Genomic DNA, 18,277 nt, shown 5'->3' on the forward strand with positions numbered 1-18,277 from the left:
CCCTGGTTGGGCAGCTAAGATCCACATGCCTCAAGGCCAAAGAAACAAACCATTAAACGGAAGCAATATTGCAACTAATTCAATAAAGACTTAAAAAAATAAAGACTTAAAAAAAAAAAGAATACACACACACTAAAAGTCTAACTCAGAGTCCATAAAAGCTTTGTCATGTCCACAGCCCAGTTCAAAAAGGAAACTCCAATATATTAAACTTGGCTTTTCTTTTACACACTGGAACACACGGCTACTGTGTCAGAATGGTTCTCCCCCTGGATGTTCGTGGTCCCACAACTTATCACTGAGATACCTTTACTTTTCTCAGAGCTCTGCTTTGTTGAATGTGATTGAAACAAACTCACCCCTCACAACGTCCTTTATCATATTCTCAGAATTTCAGGCAAAACCAATGATGTGTATATAACCTCAGAATGGTTCTATTTCTCTCTAAATACTGACCGTAATGCTGATGTTTAAATCATAGCTTCAGATGGAGAATGACCTCAAAATCTTCCTGTCTCAGCTCTCCCAGTCTTCCAGCTCATCTACTCGAAGTCTTCCTGCAAAAGGAGCAAGAAAAGTTTCTACTCTGAAATCTAAGAAAGAAAACAGCCAACAACCTAAGAACCACATGTATGAGCAAGGCAAAGTACACGGCTGTGATTCATTTTCTGCTTCTAAAGAGCTTTTCTCCTTTCAATTATTCATCTACAGTGGTGATTACAAATTATAGGCAGTGGTTAGAGTATCTTTTTAAAGCTCTTATTAAAAATACTCAATTAAAAATACATTCTTTAGAGAGCTACCATACAATCCAGTGATGCCACTCCTGGGCATATATCTGGAGAAAACTCTAATTGGAAAAGATACGTGAATCCTGATGTTCATAGCAGCACTATTTATGATAGTCAGGACATAGAAACAACCTAAGCGTCCATTGACAGATGAACGGATAAAGAAGATGTGGTAATATACAGTGGAATACTACTCAGCTATAAAAAGAATGAAATAATGACACGTGGCGGCAACATGGATGGTAAAGTGAGTAAAGTGGCTAAGCAGTACCCGACTCTTTGTGACCCCATGGGCTATACAGTCTGTGGGATTCTCCAGGCCAGAATACTGGAGTGGGTAGCCTTTCCCTTCCCCAGGGGATCTTCCTAACCCAGGGATCAAACCAGGGTCTCCTGCATTGCAGGCAGATTCTTTACCAACCGAGCTATCAGGTTGGTAAAGCCCTAATACATGTAAAGCACTTTAAAAGTCCTTCACAATTACCTTGCATGATACTATTCTTATCCCCATTTTGCAGACAAGGAATCTAGGCAGAGAGATGCGAAATAGCTGGCCCAACATAATTCATCTGGTTTTAAATGCCAAAGCCAGATTAGAATCCAAACTACAACAAATTTTTTCTTTTAACCATTAAACTACTTCTCTTTGTCTTTGTCCTCTCTCTTCAGAAACTTGTGTTTCTCTGAGGTAGGATCCTTTTCTCTCTTTTTTTAATTTTATTTTTTAACTTTACAATATTGTATTGGTTTTGCCATATATCGAAATGAATCCACCACAGGTATACATGTGTTCCCCATCCTGAACCCTCCTCCCTCCTCATACCATCCCTCTGGGTCGTCCCACTGCACCAGCCCCAAGCATCCAGTATCGTGCATCGAACCTGGACTGGCGACTTGTTTCATATATTATATTATACATGTTTCAATGCCATTCTCCTTTCCACTTCTTTCTGTTCCATCTCTTTTATCAGTGGGTTCCTGCACTAACTTTCTATGTAGCACCAAACCTTCATGTTTTTTCATTCTTTTCTTTTTAAAAGTCATTAATACTACCTGACTAATCTTTTCAAACATGATGCTCCTACCCTGAAGCCCTTTAAGGGCCAAACTGTTTGCAGTTTCCAAGAATTCATCTTACCCATTCCTCTTTACTTCTCGCATAACCTTGTCTATCTGGCTAGTTGGCTTCCCTCCTTGTCCTGTCACCTTGCCTTCTCCACACTGTACTTAGAATAACGTGCATTCTCCCATCTACCTAAGTGTTTTCCTCTGAGACCCACTTCCTTCGAGGCTGAAGTCTTTTGCATTATATCAGTACTTCCACGATCTTTCATATAACTTAGCACTGGTCACTTGTGTCTCACAAGCATAAATTTCTACTCTTTTTTTGGGGGGAGAGTTCACAACTTAACCTTTATCTATGCTCCTACCACCCCTGCTTGCTAACCCACAGTACGCTAAAACATGGATGGACCTAGAGATTATCATACTAAGTGAACTCAGTTATAAAGTGGAAGACAAATACCATATGATAACACTTACATGTAGAATCTGAAAAATGATGCTGGTGAACTTGTTTACAATATACCCATAGATGTTGAAAACAAACTTATGGTTATCAAAGGTGAAAGGTTGGGGGGAGGGATAAATTAGGAGCTTGGGATTAACATATACACACCACTATACATAAAATAGATAATCAAGACCACCTAACTGTATGGCACAGGGAACTATTCTCAGTATCTGGTAATAACTTATAAGGGAAAAGAATTTGAAAAAGAATACATATACATGCATACGTGTATACACACACACACACACACATATATACACATGTATATGAACAACTTGGCCGTATACCTGAAACTACTACAACCTTGCAAATCAACTATTCTTCAATAAAATAAATAAAACTTTTTTAAAAAGAAAAGCAAAAACAAGACAAAAATACATCTTCCTCCTCTATCTTAAACTTGGTGAATAAAACTGTTTCTATGTGCAAAGCTCTGATTTTTCTCTCATGATGAAATCTGACATTTGGTCCAAAAGCCAAGCTGTCTCCTCCCGCATTCTCACATTCCTTGCTCCTCTGACCACAACTCTTCTCTCAGGCACAAGCATGGCCTGGAAGACAACGCAGCTGCGGTGCCTTCTGGTATGGGCGGCTGCCATCCAGGTAGCCTGGCCCAGGATGGAGCTTCTCAATGTCTGCATGAACACCAAGCACCATAAGGAAAAACTAGGTCCCGAGGACAGGTTACATGGGCAGTTCAGCCCCCAGAAGAAGAATGCCCACTGCTCTGTCAACATCAGCTGAGAAGCCCGTAGCTTATTTTCTACCTGTACAGATTCACCTGGAACCGCTGTGTCAAGAGGAAGCATGCTTGCCAGTGCCACTTTATTCAGGACACCTGTCTCTATAAGTGCTCCCCTAATCTGGTGCCCTAAATCCAGAAGGCATGGACACCACTCCCATAGACAAGAACCTGAGCAGAGAGCAGGGCCCACAGGCCACCTGCCGGAGAGCATGGTCCAAGAATTCTGGTTTGAGGCAGGTTGTGAAAGCGGCTCTTTTGCCCCTTTCCTGTTGGCCCATTTCTGTTCCCCTCTCACCTTAAAAGAATCTAATTATAGGAATGAGATCACCAGGCAAGCTAACGTAACTCCTGACTTATGCTTTCCTGAATAGGCCCCTCACATGTGTGCTCAATCATGTCAGACTCTTAGCAACCTCATAGACTGTAGCCTGCCAGGCTCCTCTGTCCATGGGATTCTCCAGGCAAGAATACTGGAGTGGGTTGCCATTTCCTACTCCAGGGGATATTCCTAGACCAGGGATCAAACCCACAACACCTGCACTGGCAAGCAGATTCTTTACCACTGAGTTACCCCATGCCTGCCTTGTCTAACCTGTTGATTCTTTTTCCTAGACTAAAGCATAAGCATTAAAATTAAGTAGTTAAGAAATGATATTAGCTCTCTAGCTCCAACAGCTCCCTTAGCAAGGCTGCAGGCAGATCACTTGGGTAGTGTAGTAACACACAGCCAGTGTGCACACAGTGGCACAGTGGAGAAGGACACAGAGCCCACCCTCCTTTTGGATGAGTCATTGAGATTCTTTCCCCTTTCGCCCTTTAAAAACTGTCATGGCTGAGCAGAATCTCCAGAGTTGGCCTAAGGACCTGAGTCTACCTTTGCCCCAGGTTGCTGGCTTTTCTGATGACAGCAACTTTCCTTTCTAGGGAAAAAAAAAAGGCAGAGCGATCTTGAGTAAACATGAGTCCTTTTTACAACACACATTTACAACAGACCCAAATAAGGGGGCTCTGGGACAGAAGCCTTGTAACAAAGGAAGACAGAGGAGGATGGGTTGGAACTTATGAAAAAGTCAAACATGTGCAACCAGAGGGAACTGACTAAGGCCCAGGTCCTTAGAGAAAGAGGGAGTCTGGTGAAGAAGCTGAGACCAGGGTAACGCATGTCAGGCATCTGGACTGAGGGACTGACTAGAACTTGGTCTGTGCCATTGACTGCATGCAGAGAAATTCTCCAACATTCATTTTCCTTCAAAGGCTGGGGAAAGAGGGAAAACCCCACCCGCACTGGAAAAGCAACAGAGTAGGACAGAGGGAAGCTACACTTTCCTGGGTGGTTCTCCTTGTTGCTAGTTATTAGTGTACAGGATGACTTGCCTGGAAATACACTTCCTCACCCTCAAAAGGCTGGCTGCCCATGTGGCATTCCGATGACTCAGCCTGCGAGAAGGGTCCCAGAAACAAGCAGGGCCGGAGAGGAAAGCCCTAGGTCTGTTAGCTGGCTAATGGCTCGTTGGTTAGTGGTTCAGACAGAGGGCCTTTGGGAAGCCTGTGATTTTCAGGGTGAAATAGGCGCCTCTTCCTCTATCCTCCTCATGTCCAGGCAGTGCTTGCTTGTGTCACCTTTCTTTTTTTAAGTGGCTGTGCTGGGTCTTTGTTGCGGCAAGCAGGAGCTACTCTCCAGTTGTGGTGTGTGGGCTTCTTATCATGGTTGCCTCTCTCACTGTGGAGCACAGAATCCAGGGTCCATGGGCTCTGGCAGTTGCGACATGTGGGCTCCCAGGCTCCAGAGCACAGGCTCAGCAGTTATGGCTCATGGGCTTAGCTGCTTCGAGGCATGTGGCATCCTCCCAGATCAGGGATCAGACCTGTGTCTCCTGCCTTGGCCTGTGGACTTTTTATCACTGAGCCCCCAGGGACGCCGCCCTTGTATCACTTTTTGAAAGCATCATCTTGGAAAACGGTTCCCTCAAGCACAGGCAGCCCTGAACTGGACAGCAGCCAACGACACGCCAGCATCCTAAAGGACACAGCTGGTGTCAGGATCCAGTCTCTGGAAGCATGTGGGAGGCTTGGTGTCAGAGCCTCCCTCTCATGTAGGGAGAATGGGCTTTATCTGCAGAAGCCCCGGCAGAGGCAACTTACAAGGAAATGAGCCTTGTGGGGACGAGGGGGCAAAGGGGCCTCTACCATGCGAAGTTCCCACAAAGCAAGAAACACTGTCACCCCTGCTGGGGAGTTTCAGACAGCCGTGAACTCTTGATCTGAGGCCACAAAGACGGCTGTGGTAAACACAGCCCAACCCCTGGGTTTTAGAGGGCTGTTTTTTGTGCTCCCCCCGCCAAAAAAAATTTTCCTTCCTTCCTCCCCCACAAATCTGTTTATTACTAAAAAGCCCTGGAGCCTTGGGAACTGGCCTAGACCAACAAAAGCCTCTCATCTCCTGAGCCTCCTCCTCTATGGACTACACTAGGGAGGAAGGACCTGCTTTAGGAAGGAGACCCTACAAAGAAAGGAAAACAAAAACATTTCAAAAAGAAAACAAGGCCAAGAAAACCAAAAGAAGCCAAGAGGCAAGGGCAGGAGAGGACAACCTCGTCCCTCTGTCCGTGGTCCACATCCTCTGGGACCCTCTAGAGCCAGGGTTCTCAAACGTGCATGTACAGAGGGATCCCCTTGGGTCTCCACATCAGGGTGCAAGAAAGAAGTAAACTTCCAGTGGAGATGGTGAGCCCAAGGACCAAGAAGGAGACTGAAGGGCCTGTACCTGAGATGCTTTCAATCTCAGAATCTGGTTTGTCCAAAGACAAAGGGAAAACCTCAGTCACAAGATAATAAAACTTCAGAATATAGCATCAGGAGGAAAACAAAACAATATATCGGTTTCAATGCACTCATGATAACTTGGGGGGAAAAAAAAGAGCAAATCCACAGTCAGGCCAGGATCCAGACTAAGTGACACGTTGAAGTTTAATTAAACTAGTCAAGCCTATATAAAAGCAGAAAGAATTTCAAAGGAGAAGGGGACACTGGGAAAATCAATACAGTTTCATTGCAGCAGGAAGAGGCACCCAAACTCAAGGTCAGACCCAGGGGGCTTGTCCAGTCTCTCCAACACTCTTTCCATCCTTCTAAAGCATTTCTTACTGGTGGAAAATAAACTGTCACTGAACTTGCAGATGATTATCTCTATGCAAAAACTCTGACAAGATTTTGTCAGTAATTCTAGACCAGTTGCAACTGGAGGGGAGACTATGGCAGAGAAAGGCAGACTTTTATCTGAAGGCTTCAAAAGACTTGGGTTTAACAAGAGGTACAGTGGAGGTGCCCATAGGAAAGGGATATTTCAGTGAGTTGTGGTCACATGTTACAGTCGTCCTTTGGTATTTGAAGGGGATTGGTTCTGATCCCCTTGGATAACAATACCCATGGATGTTCAAATGCCTTATAGAACGTAGTGTGGTAATAGATGTGGTACATACATACAATAGAATACTACTCAACCATAAAAAAGAATGAAGTAATGCCATTTGCAGTAACATGGATGAACCTACAGTTCATCATACTAAGTGAAGTACATCAGACAAAGAGAAATACTATATATTACTTATATGTGAAACCTAGAATATAGCCCAAAGAACTTATCTAGGAAATAGAAAGTCTCAGACATAGGGAACAAAGTGGTAGTTGCCAAGAGGGAGGTTAGGGAAGGGATGGAGTGGGAAGTTGGGGTTAGCAGATGTAGGCTATTACTTATAGAATGGATAAACAACAAGGTCCTTCTATACAACACAGAGAGCCATATTCAATATTCTATGATAAGCCATAATGGAAAAGAATATCTAAAAAAGAATGTATATATGTATATCTGAATCACTCTGCTATACAGCAGAAATTAGCACAACATTGTAAATCAACTATACTGCAATTAAAATTTTTTAATTTAGAAAACAGAAAAGTTTGGTTTAGCATTTACATATAATCTATGCATATCCTCTCATATATTTTAAATCCTTTCTAGAAGATTTATAATACCTAATAAAATGTAAATGCTTTGTAAATAGTTGCCAGTATGCACCAAATTCAAGTTTTGCTTTTTAGAACTTTCTGGAATTTCTTTTCCCCCAATATCTTTGATCTGCAGTTGGTTGAATCCAGGGATGCAGAACCCGTGGACATGGAGGGCCAATGGTGCCTACCTAAGGAGCACAGAGTCAGGTGCCTCTGGGTCCAGGGCATTTAGCAGAGCCTTGCCCCTCACTGGGCATCCAAGAGTCCCCCTTACAGACCCGAGAGATGAGGCTTCCCCAGATCCAACTTTCTCTCTGGCTACTTACTCTTTCTCTCCCTGGATGCTGAGAGCAGGGAAAGGAGGATCTTGACATTTTCCCAGAGCACTGGGCACTTCCTCCCCTACCTCCACCCCAGCAACCAAACAAACCTCAAGACACTTTCCTGAATTCAGTTCAGAGGCCCCCACCTCCTGTGAGGCTCCCCTGGCTGCTGCCCTCCTGTCTTAGGGACCTTTCTTGCTCAGTTCATGCTAAAGACCAGATTACAAACAACTACTATGGTTCAGGGGGCTTCCCTGGTGGCTCAGTGGTAAAGAATCTGCCTGCCACACAGGATCGCTCCCTGGGTCGGGAAGATCCCCTGGAGAAAAAAATGGCAACCCACTCCAGTATGCTTCCCTGGGAAATCCCATGGACAGAGGAGCCTGGCGGGCTACAGTCTGTGGGGTCGAAAAGAGTTGGATATGACGTAGTGACGAAACCACCATGACCTTTATGTGTCATTCTCAACCATCATGGGTTAGATTAGCTACAGCAATAGTAGTAATGGTAATAATTTTAAAATAATCATTTAACTTATTTGAACATTTATAAAAAATAAGTATCTTAGGACTTCCTGGGCGGTCCAGTGGTTAAGAACCCTCCTTCCAATGCAGAGGGCACGGGTTCAACTTCTGGTCAGGGAACTAAGATCCCACATGCCACGTCACAATTGGACAAGCCCGTGTTCACCAAGACCCAGCATGGCCAAAAAAATTAAAAATAAAAATTTAAAAATATAAAAAGTAAAAAAACCATCTCCAAGTCAGCAAAATCACATTCCTATTAATAGAAGGTATCTACTGACAGGCCCCATGATAACTGACATACATCTCTGTGGGTCTGTGACAGTGTGGGGACAGCTCCATTTCATCAGCCTCCAGATACCGGTGGCCAAGCCAAGGTGACATTCTGTTAGCATCAATTTCAGGAGCTCACAAGTTGATGGAAAAACCATTAGTAAGTGACCGCAGTGGCATGTGCAGAAGCTGAGGTTGGAGGCAGGGGAGAAATGACAACAAGGGGAGGTGCCACAGGAGGGAGGTGGGGCCGCAAAGATGCTGAGCGGGAGGGACTTCCTTCAGAGACCACCGGCACCCCCACCACCTTTAGAAAGCGCATGGGACCACTCTCAGGACATCAAGGCTGCCTGGCTTCATTGTAATATGGAGGTGAGGCAGGGTACAGAAAGCTTGCATAAATAAATCATAGACCATTTTTAGAGTGCCAACAATGGTCCATTTTATGTGTCAAGTAATTTATCAGAGATTTTGTGATCCTGAACCATTATGCTTGTAGTATATTTACACATTAGGATAACACCCATAGAGCATTGAGTATTTTCCTAAATACTGGATTTTTTTGTACTAAGTAAATGTTGGTCGCTTTCACTAAATGAGGCTATATTAAACGCATTTTGAGGTACAATTTGAATGTGCCAACCTTTTTCCCTCTACTTCTCTTAACCAAGAGAATGTTGTATTTTTTTTCTCGAAAATGGACTGAGCATTGTTACAAGAGGCCTTTAATCCTGTATGTTTGTAGCATTTCACAGCCACAGTTCATTGCTCGAATGGATGTGGATTGACGGATGGGAACCAGTGAGCACAGGGCAGCTCGCTCTCCTGGGAGGGCGTCTGGCAGCCAGCACACAACCAGCTGCAGGAAGATGTCCACAGTCAAAATAGCAGCTGACGTGGGGACACATGAAGGAGAGCGAGCTAAAATAAGCACACAACCCTCCCTAGTGACACCCAGAAAGGCCACCTCCCCTCTGCCCTTGGGGACACCTTCCCACTTTGTGGGCTTTCTGCTGCCACCAGTGGGCTTCCCATGTATCTCACTACAGCACAGGTTCCTAAAAGGCCCAGTCCTCGTGCATTTCCAAATAGGCTCCTATAAAATCCTGGGAGGTGTTCTGCCTCACAATTCAAAAGATGTACATATCGCCCACAACTGCAAGTAGAAACATTAAGTTAATGGGCCGAATTCTCAATTTTAAGTTCTCTCCTATATAATTTTTTTCAAATTCTTTAGTGTCTCCTACTACTTGCCTAAGAGCAACCACAAAATATGCAAACAAACTCTGAAAAAAAAACTCAGCTTGCTGTTTGATAGATATATGTGCTCATGAGTATGATAAACAGTTGGACATAACTGAACACACACACACAAACACACACAGCATCCAAATACAGAGCTATGTGTTCACCAAAATCAATCTGTTGAAATGCTAATCTCCAATGCGATGGTATTTGGAGGTGGGGCCTTTGGGGTGATTAGGTTATGAAGGTGGGACCCTCATGATGGTATCTGTGTCCTTACAGAAAAGACAGGGAGACCCTTTCTCTCTCTGCTCCTCTCCATGTGAGAACATAGCAAGAAGGTGTCTGTCTGCAAAGCAGGAAGGGAGCCCTCACTTGGAACTCAATCTGCTGGCTACTAGATCTTGGACTTCAATGCCTCTAGAACTGTGAGAAATAAATGGTTTGTTGTTTAAGGCACTTAGTCTATGGAATTCTGTTACAACGGCCTTAAGACATATAGTAAGAGCCACCTTAATATTTCTGAATGAAACAAACACACACATACACACATGTATATATGGATATATATACACGTGTATAAATATACACACATATATCACATACACATACATATATATGTTTGTAAGTATAATGACAAAACATACAATATGCCAAGTTGCAAAACAGGATGCAACATTTCAACATTCCAAAGTGTACCGCAAAAGGTCTGACATTCTCCAAGTGCCCTTAAACCTGAACACACCTGAAACCCCGACATGAGCACCCTTTCCAGGCAGCTAGAGGAGGGACCCTAGATGTGCAGCTGCCACAGCAAAAACAGAGCTAAGACCCTTTCTGGGATCACAGGCTCTGTGGAAGGCACGTGGGGTCTCCCCAGCACAGCAGTGGGTTCTAAGCAACCACCATATCATGACCCCTCTTCAGTCTCCTGGATGCCACAGACCTTTGAGATTCACCAACTAGTGAGGGCAGATACTTTCTATCAGTCTTTGCTTTACATGTGCATGTTTTCATGAAAGTAAGATGACTATGATAGGCCTTACTCTTTTTTTCCCTAAATGAACAATATAAAAACAAATAGTATTTGATAAGAAAAATAGACACTAGGGGCTGATGTACACCATTGGGCATATGTGCCCATCAGCTCTCATGGTAGGTAAGGAGGCAATGGGCCCTGGTGGACCCCGGGCCACCCTCTCCTCCTCTCTCTTACCTCCTGGGTGTCTGTTACAGACATGGGTCTCAAGAGCTTCAAGTATGAGCAACACCAACCCTTTACAACACCAATATTGCCTCTGATCCGCCCCACACCAGCAGTTGTGTATAGTAAGTGATGGTGAAAGGCTGCTGTGAATTTAGCAGCGTGTCTCACAGGTCTTTATCTTCTAAGTCACAGCACTTAGCGGCATTCAGAGTAGTGCACCTGTGAGCCATGATTTAGCCTGAAGACGATGCTCAGAACAACACACAGCCCACTGTAACACAGCGAACATTACAATACAGTGAGCTACACGAGGTTTTGCTTTCCCAGTCCACGTAAAAGTTATATTTACATTATACTCTAGTCTATAAAGTGTGCAATAGCATTAGGTTGAAAAAAGTGTACATACTTTAACTAAAAAATACTTTCTTGCTAAAAAATGTTAACCATCATTTGAGCCTTCAGCTCGTCACAGGAGTAACACCTAAGACCACTGATCACAGATCACCATAACGAACAGAATAACGAAAACGTCTGAAATATTGTGGGAATTACCAAACGTGACAGAGACAGGAAGTGAGCAAATGCTGTTGGAAACAAAGGCACCCATAGACTTGCTTAACACAGGGTTGCCACAAACCTTCGGTTTGTAAAAAGCACAGTATCTGTGAAATGCAATAAAGCGAGGTCTGCCTGTGAATTCCTCCAGCCTTTGTGGTATTTCTGAAGGGCAAGAGAGAAGCAGAGCTGTGTTGAAGGGGGGCGTTAAGGGGGGTGCTGGTGTGGGCAGGCTGGCTGGGTCTGCTTGCCAGCTGTGTGCTCACCCACTGGTCCTTGGGACCAGCTGCTGTAGCCTTGAAGTGGTGGCCCCAAACACAGAGGCAACTTACTGAACACCTGCTTTAAAGTACAGAGAGGTGGCCTGATAAAGCAACATCAGGAAAAAGTTTCTAAGTAGCGCTAGAAGAAACCATCATTGTAGTAGATGGCAGTAAAGTAATTAGGAAGAGAGAGAGAAATGACTGAAAATCTTGTGCCCAAACGTCCAGCCCTGAGTTAGTGAACAAACTGGTAGATTGGTGTTCCTTCACATGTAGGACGCAGGGACATTCTGATGGAGGGAACAGCAACACTCAGAAGTCACACCTTCCCCCACCCCAAGCTTCCAAAAGTAGGAGAAATAAGCAAGTGAGACCAGAGAACTGAGGTCACTAAACATGACCCAAGTCAACATACTGAGGATAAATACACACCTCTGGGGATGATTGGCCACTAGACATTACCCCAGGTAATGCCACAAACTCTCTTGCTCACTGTTAACTGCTTTTTTTTTCTTTTAATTTACATATTTGTGTTAGTTGCTGTTAGTTGTGTGTGCTCAGTCGCATCCAACTCTTCGAGAGTCCGTGGACTATAGCCCGCCAGGCTCCTCTGTCCATGGAGTTTTCCAGGCAAGAATACTGGAGTGGGTTGCCATTTCCTACTCTAGGGGATCTTCCCGACCCAGGGATCAAACCTGAGTCTCCTACATTGGCAGGTGGATTCTTTACCTCTGCACCACCTGGGAAGCCCACAGAGTTGTGTTAGAATATATATATGTGTGTGTATACACACACATACACATATATACATACACACCTGACCTGCCTCTTGAGAAATCTGTATGCAGGTCAGGACGCAACAGTTAGAACTGGACATGGAACAGACTGGTTCCAAATAGGAAAAGGAGTACATCAAGGCTGTATATTGTCACCCTACTTATTTAACTTATATGCAGAGTACATCATGAGAAACGCTGGGCTGGAAGAAGCACAAGCTGGAATCAAGATTGCCGGGAGAAATATCAATAACTCAGATATGCAGATGACACCACCCTTATGGCAGACAGTGAAGAGGAACTACAAAGCCTCTTGATGAAGGTGAAAGTGGAGAGTGAAAAAGTTGGCTTAAAGCTCAACATTCAGAAAACGAAGATCATGGCATCCGGTCCCATCACTTCATGGGAAATAGATGGGGAAACAGTGTCAGACTTTATTTTTCTGGGCTCCAAAATCACTGCAGATGGTGACTGCAGCCATGAAATTAAAAGATGCTTACTCCTTGGAAGGAAAGTTATGACCAACCTAGATAGCATATTCAAAAGCAGAGACATTACTTTGCCAACAAAGGTTCGTCTAGTCAAGGCTATGGTTTTTCCTATGGTCACATATGGATGTGAGAGTTGGACTGTGAAGAAGGCTGAGCGCCGAAGAATTGATGCTTTTGAACTGTGGTGTTGGAGAAGACTCTTGAGAGTCCCTTGGACTGCAAGGAGATCCAACCAGTCCATTCTGAAGGAGATCAGCCCTGGGATTTCTTTGGAAGGAATGATGCTAAAGCTGAAACTCCAGTACTTTGGCCACCTCATGCAAAGAGTTGACTCATTGGAAAAGACTCTGATGCTGGGATGGATTGGGGGCAGGAGGAGAAGGGGACGACAGAGGATGAGATGGCTGGATGGCATCACTTACTCAATGGATGTGAGTCTGAGTGAACTCCGGGAGTTGGTGATGGACAGGGAGGCCTGGCATGCTGCGATTCGTGGGGTCGCAAAGAGTCGGACACGACTGAGCGACTGATCCAATCTGATACGTACACACACACATATATATGTGTGTATGCATGTGTATTATAAATTTTCACAATTTACATATATATGTGTATGTATATATATTTTCTTTTGCAGATTCTTTTCTATTACAGGTTATTACAAGATATTGAATATAATTCCCTGTGCTACACAGTAGGTCCTTGTTGTTTATTGCTTTTATATATAGTAGTGTGTATCTGCTAATCCCAAACTATTTTATCTTATTCCCAAACCCCCATTAACTGAATCATAATCTTTCTTTGAACAGGTATCTAGAAGCTGACACCCATGAAAAGTGTCACAAATGCATGTAAAGTACACATTTTCAGAGGAGTACCGGGGATAAAGTTAGTTAATAACAGTAAGAGCAGTGACTAATGGTCCTGTACAGCTCAATATCTGCCAGGTGCTGTTCTAAGCACCATGTACAAATCAACCATTTATCATCACTCCTCGCTGCTATTTTTATCCCCATTCTACAGATGAAGAAACTAGGGCGTTGAAAGGTTCCCAAGGTCACATAGGTGGTTAATAGCAGAGTCTGTCTCCAGATCTCTCTCTCTTAACCACTATGCCAAGCTTACCAGTGATTAAAAAAACAACGCAAAAGCTTTAAGAGATAGGAAAGCCTTTAGACAAGATTCTGCACTTTTCACGGCTGGTGTCTCCAAGCTAAATCTATATATCTTATAAAAACCACAGATTTGGTCTGACTCCCCCCTCATGGTAAGATGGATCTTCACTGCTGTGACAGCTCAAATCCAGTTTTATATCCCACTGTTCAGTCACTCAGTCATGTCTGACTCTTTGCAACCCCATGGTTTGCAGCAAGCCAGCCTTCCCTGTCCATCAAATCTCCTGGAATTTGTTCAAACTCATGTCCATTGAGTTGGTGATGCCATCCAACCATCTCATCCTCTGTAGTCCCCTTCTCCTCTTGCCTTCAATCTTTCCCAGTATCAGAGTTGTTTCCAATGAGTCAGTTCTTCGCATCAGATGGCCAAAGTATTGGAGCTTCAGCATCAGTCCTTCCAATGAATATTCAGGGTTGATTTCCTTTAGGATTGACTGGTTTGATCTCTGTGCAGTCCAAGGGACTCTCAAGAGTCTTCTCCAACATCACAGTTTGAAAGTATCAATTCTTCAGTGTTCAGCCTTCTTTATATTCTATGTCTGGCAGGTAATGCCTTGCTGCCAGGAGAGAAATAATAGGAATCTCTACCTCAGCCCTGGGGTAGGGCTCACTCACCTTGTACATATGCCACATGAGCCTGCTACACATGCACAGAAGTACCCCAATTGCCATCACTGCCCCCAGGGATCAACCAAACAGATATGTACTTAGAACTGCTGGGTACAGACACTGCACTGGTGCAGAGAAGGAAAAAAGGAACTCAGGCAACAGGGAAGGTTTGAAATATTACATAAAAGGTAATTAAAAGTCCAAGTAGAAGAGACTGGAACACAGAATTGAAGGGAGAAGAGAAACTATATTCACACAGGAATACTTTGCAGTAATAAGGAACAAACTACCAATAACATATCGGTGCCTCTCAAACAGAGACAGACTGCATGATTCCATTTACAGGGCATTATAGAAAAGGCAAAACCATAAGGATAGAAAACACATCAGTGATTTCCAGGGGTCAGGGCTGAGCAATTACAGTGGAGCACATTCCAAGGAACATTTTGCAAGGACGAAAACTTATATTTTGATTATGGTGGTTACAAAACTGTATCTGTATGCACTTATCAAAATGCACAGCCATATGCTTTTTAAAAAAGTGAATTTTACTGAATGTAAATTACGCATTGATACATCTGACTCTTTAGAAGCAGCCCAAAGCAATTATGCCAACAAAATTATCTCATGGAATGGGGCTCTTAAGATCTTCTACAAGGTTCTACAGACCATGTATCCAACTTCCTCTATTAACTCCCACCCCTGATTTCTTCTCATATAATATTTATAGGAAGATGATGAGTAGCTCATTGGTAGGAGAAAAAGCTCCATTAGTCTTACAAAATTTCTTAAAGTAACCTCTGAGTGCTTAGATAATTATGGGAACTCTACTGTACTAAGAATAGACATGCCTATTGGCTCTTTTTCCTTGTGCTATATACGTGCCTGCTAATCACTAACAAGGCAAGTAAGATTCCAGCAGCTCTGTCCATGGACACGGATGGCCACCACAAAACCATTACATCACCAGGAAGTCCAGGTCCTCATGTCCATATGGTACCTGTGTTCAAATGTTGAACCCTACACTGGAGACTGACCAAGGTCACTGCTAAGATCTTTAGGCAAGAGCTAAATCTAAGATAAACTCTGGCTATTGGACTGAAAACTTTATTAAGGCAGGAAAATAAAAAACATCATTGGCATTTTGAACAACATAAACTGCTCTGTGACTTGGTCTATATATGGAAACCAAAGACAATGTGAATGACTCTGGTTCTTTCCTTCATTCAACACCCAGCAGATACCTCTTGATTGCCTATGTATGTGAGGCATGAAAGATACATGTATATCATTGTAAGTCCCTGTCTTTATGGAGTTTACATTCTCTTGGGAGGGATAGATGAACTATAAATAAATGAATGAACATTTAAACCAAGCAATCAATCAATAATAAGCTGAATGTCCATTAGTAAGAGAAGGAAGGAAGGAAAAGCCAGGTAAGAGGATGGGGTTTTTTCATTTAGATAAAGTGGTCGGGTCTCAGGCAGTTGTCTTTGAGCAGAAACCTGGAAGAACTGGCCAGAAAGCTGCAGGGTATGTGGAGGGAGGGGGGTTCAGGAGCAGGGAAGTGTGAAGTTTCAAGTTTTGAATGGGTGCATGACAAGCAAGGTGGCCTGTGTGGCTGGAGCAGAGGGAGGGACAGGGAGTTGCCTGGGAAGCCAGCAGGAAATGCAGGACAGGGAAAGCTGAGCACAGATCACAGGCCTGTGCCAAAGAAGGACTTGGGATTTGATTCGGAGGTATGAGAAGCCACTGGAGGTATGAGAAGCCACTGTAGGTACGAGAAGCCACTGTAGGGTTTACAGGAGGGCACGAATGATCTTGATTTAAAGAATCAGTCTAGCTCCTCCAAGAAAAATAGACCTCGGGGTTTAGGTAGATGGGGAAGAGGGAAAGAAGCAGCAGAGAACTTGATAGGAGGCCACCACCACCAAGAAGGCAGAGACAGTCTGCTCCAGACAGGGTGGTGACACAGGTGGAGATGCAGAGATGAGAAGGGGCACTGAGTGCAGGCTGGCACCGCCCACTAAGCTGGAAGAGGTTAGCTCCATATATAAGAGCTGTCATCTGATTGGCTGGGAAAGGCATATTATGCTGCTTTCAGGAAGTTCAAGAGGTGAGTTAAGATACAGAAATGTTAATTTAACCCAAATAACATTGTACCTTATGACTGCAAAAGCTTTACAATGGGAATAGCTGACTTGGGACCAGTTTAGGTATTAACTTTATCTTGCCATGGAATCCCCACTGACTAGGTAATTTACTCTATACAGCTAGGAAATGGATTTGTGTAAGAAACTATATATTCCATTAGTGAACTTTCCAGGGAACAGTGATTCCAGGGAAGCTAATAAAAACTTCAAAGCTCTCTATAATATAGCACCAAGGCTTTGAAGATCCCCCTTATTTAACCCTTGCTAAAAGAAAAGAATGCCAGCAAGACTGCAGAGTATGAATATTCCTTACCACATTTACATTGCAAAAAGGCTTTGTCTGGGGACTTCCTTGGTGGTCCAGTGATTAAGATTCTGGGCACACAATGCAGGGAACTGGTCAGGAAACTAGATCCCACCTGCCACAAATAAGAGCCTGCACACAGCAGTGAAGATCCAGTGCAACCAAATTAATTAACTTTAAAAATATTTATTTATTTACTTGTTTATTTTTGGCTGTTCTGGGGTCTCATTGCTGTGTGTGGGCTTTCTCTAGTTGTGGAGAGAAGCAGGGGCTCCTCTCTGGTTGGGGTGCTCGGGCTTCTCATCATGGTGGCTTTTCTCTTGTTGCGGAGCTCAGGTGCATGGGGTTCAGTGGTTGCTAAACGTGGGCTGAGTAGTTGCGGCTCCAGGACTCCTGAGCATGGGCTCAGTAACTGTGGTGGATGGGCCTAGTTGCCCCCTGGCATGTGAGATCTTCCAGGACCAGGGATCAAACCAGTGTCTCTGGCACTGCAAGACAGATTCTTAACCACTGGATCACCAGGAAAGTCCAATTAATTAACTTTTTAAAAAAAGGCTTTGTCTGTTGGGAAAGAAAAGTCAACTTGTAAGACTCTTTAATTAGCTTATGCATTAAAGCCTTCAACATAAAGGCTCTTTGTTGGCTATAATCCACATTAAAACACTGATCTACTTTACAGATTATTTTCTTCAAGCTGTCCTAAGATTTCTTGAGTTTTATGAAGTTCCACTGAACTTAGAAAGAGGCTAGAAACAGTACACAAATGCAGAGCGGTAGGGTGTCTGATTCCTGTCAAAGTGACAAGCAGAAAAGTCACCAAAGCTCAGGACGCGGTGCACGTCCCCAGAATCACATCTGTCTCGTCCAAGATAAGATTCGTGCCCAGGATTCAAAGCATAAGGAAAAGCTTACATTGTTTTGGTTGGAATAATTCAGTCTGCTGACATCTACAGTGTCTTCCAGGAAGATATCAACTCCCTTATTTTCCATCTTTTCCTCCCTCTTTTTTCCAAGTCAATCTTAAGAGCAACAGTACAGAGCCGGATGGGGAACCAGATCAAAACACACTTGTGGGTGCCAAGCATGGGGACCTCTGGAGACAACATCCTTTTAATTGATTCCTGTTGGTGAAAAAATGTTTCAATCCAGTTGGAACCATCTACACTTGAAACCGTCTTATAAACTTTGTGTGCTTTTGATTTTTGAAAATTTTACTCAAAAGAAATAAGCTCCCCAATGTAACCAAATTCGTCCAAGCTCTC

The 18,277-nt window shown here is 43.6% G+C and overlaps 1 protein-coding gene across 5 annotated transcripts in view; it reads right to left on the reverse strand.

Annotated features, from left to right (window-relative positions):
• SVIL (supervillin) overlaps nt 1–18,277 on the reverse strand; it is a 256,109-nt gene that overhangs the window by 189,615 nt on the left and 48,217 nt on the right. For 4 of the 5 annotated variants that reach the window (XM_070800945.1, XM_070800947.1, XM_070800944.1 and 1 more), the window contains one exon: nt 457–557. The exons of the other annotated variant lie outside the window; for it this stretch is intronic. The gene's annotated coding sequence lies outside the window, so the exon portion shown is untranslated. The remainder of the gene's footprint in view (nt 1–456; nt 558–18,277) is intronic. 5 annotated transcript variants of the gene reach the window in all.

The sequence above is a fragment of the Bos indicus genome, chromosome 13 (assembly GCF_029378745.1).
Source record: "Bos indicus isolate NIAB-ARS_2022 breed Sahiwal x Tharparkar chromosome 13, NIAB-ARS_B.indTharparkar_mat_pri_1.0, whole genome shotgun sequence".
NCBI lineage: Eukaryota > Metazoa > Chordata > Mammalia > Artiodactyla > Bovidae > Bos > Bos indicus.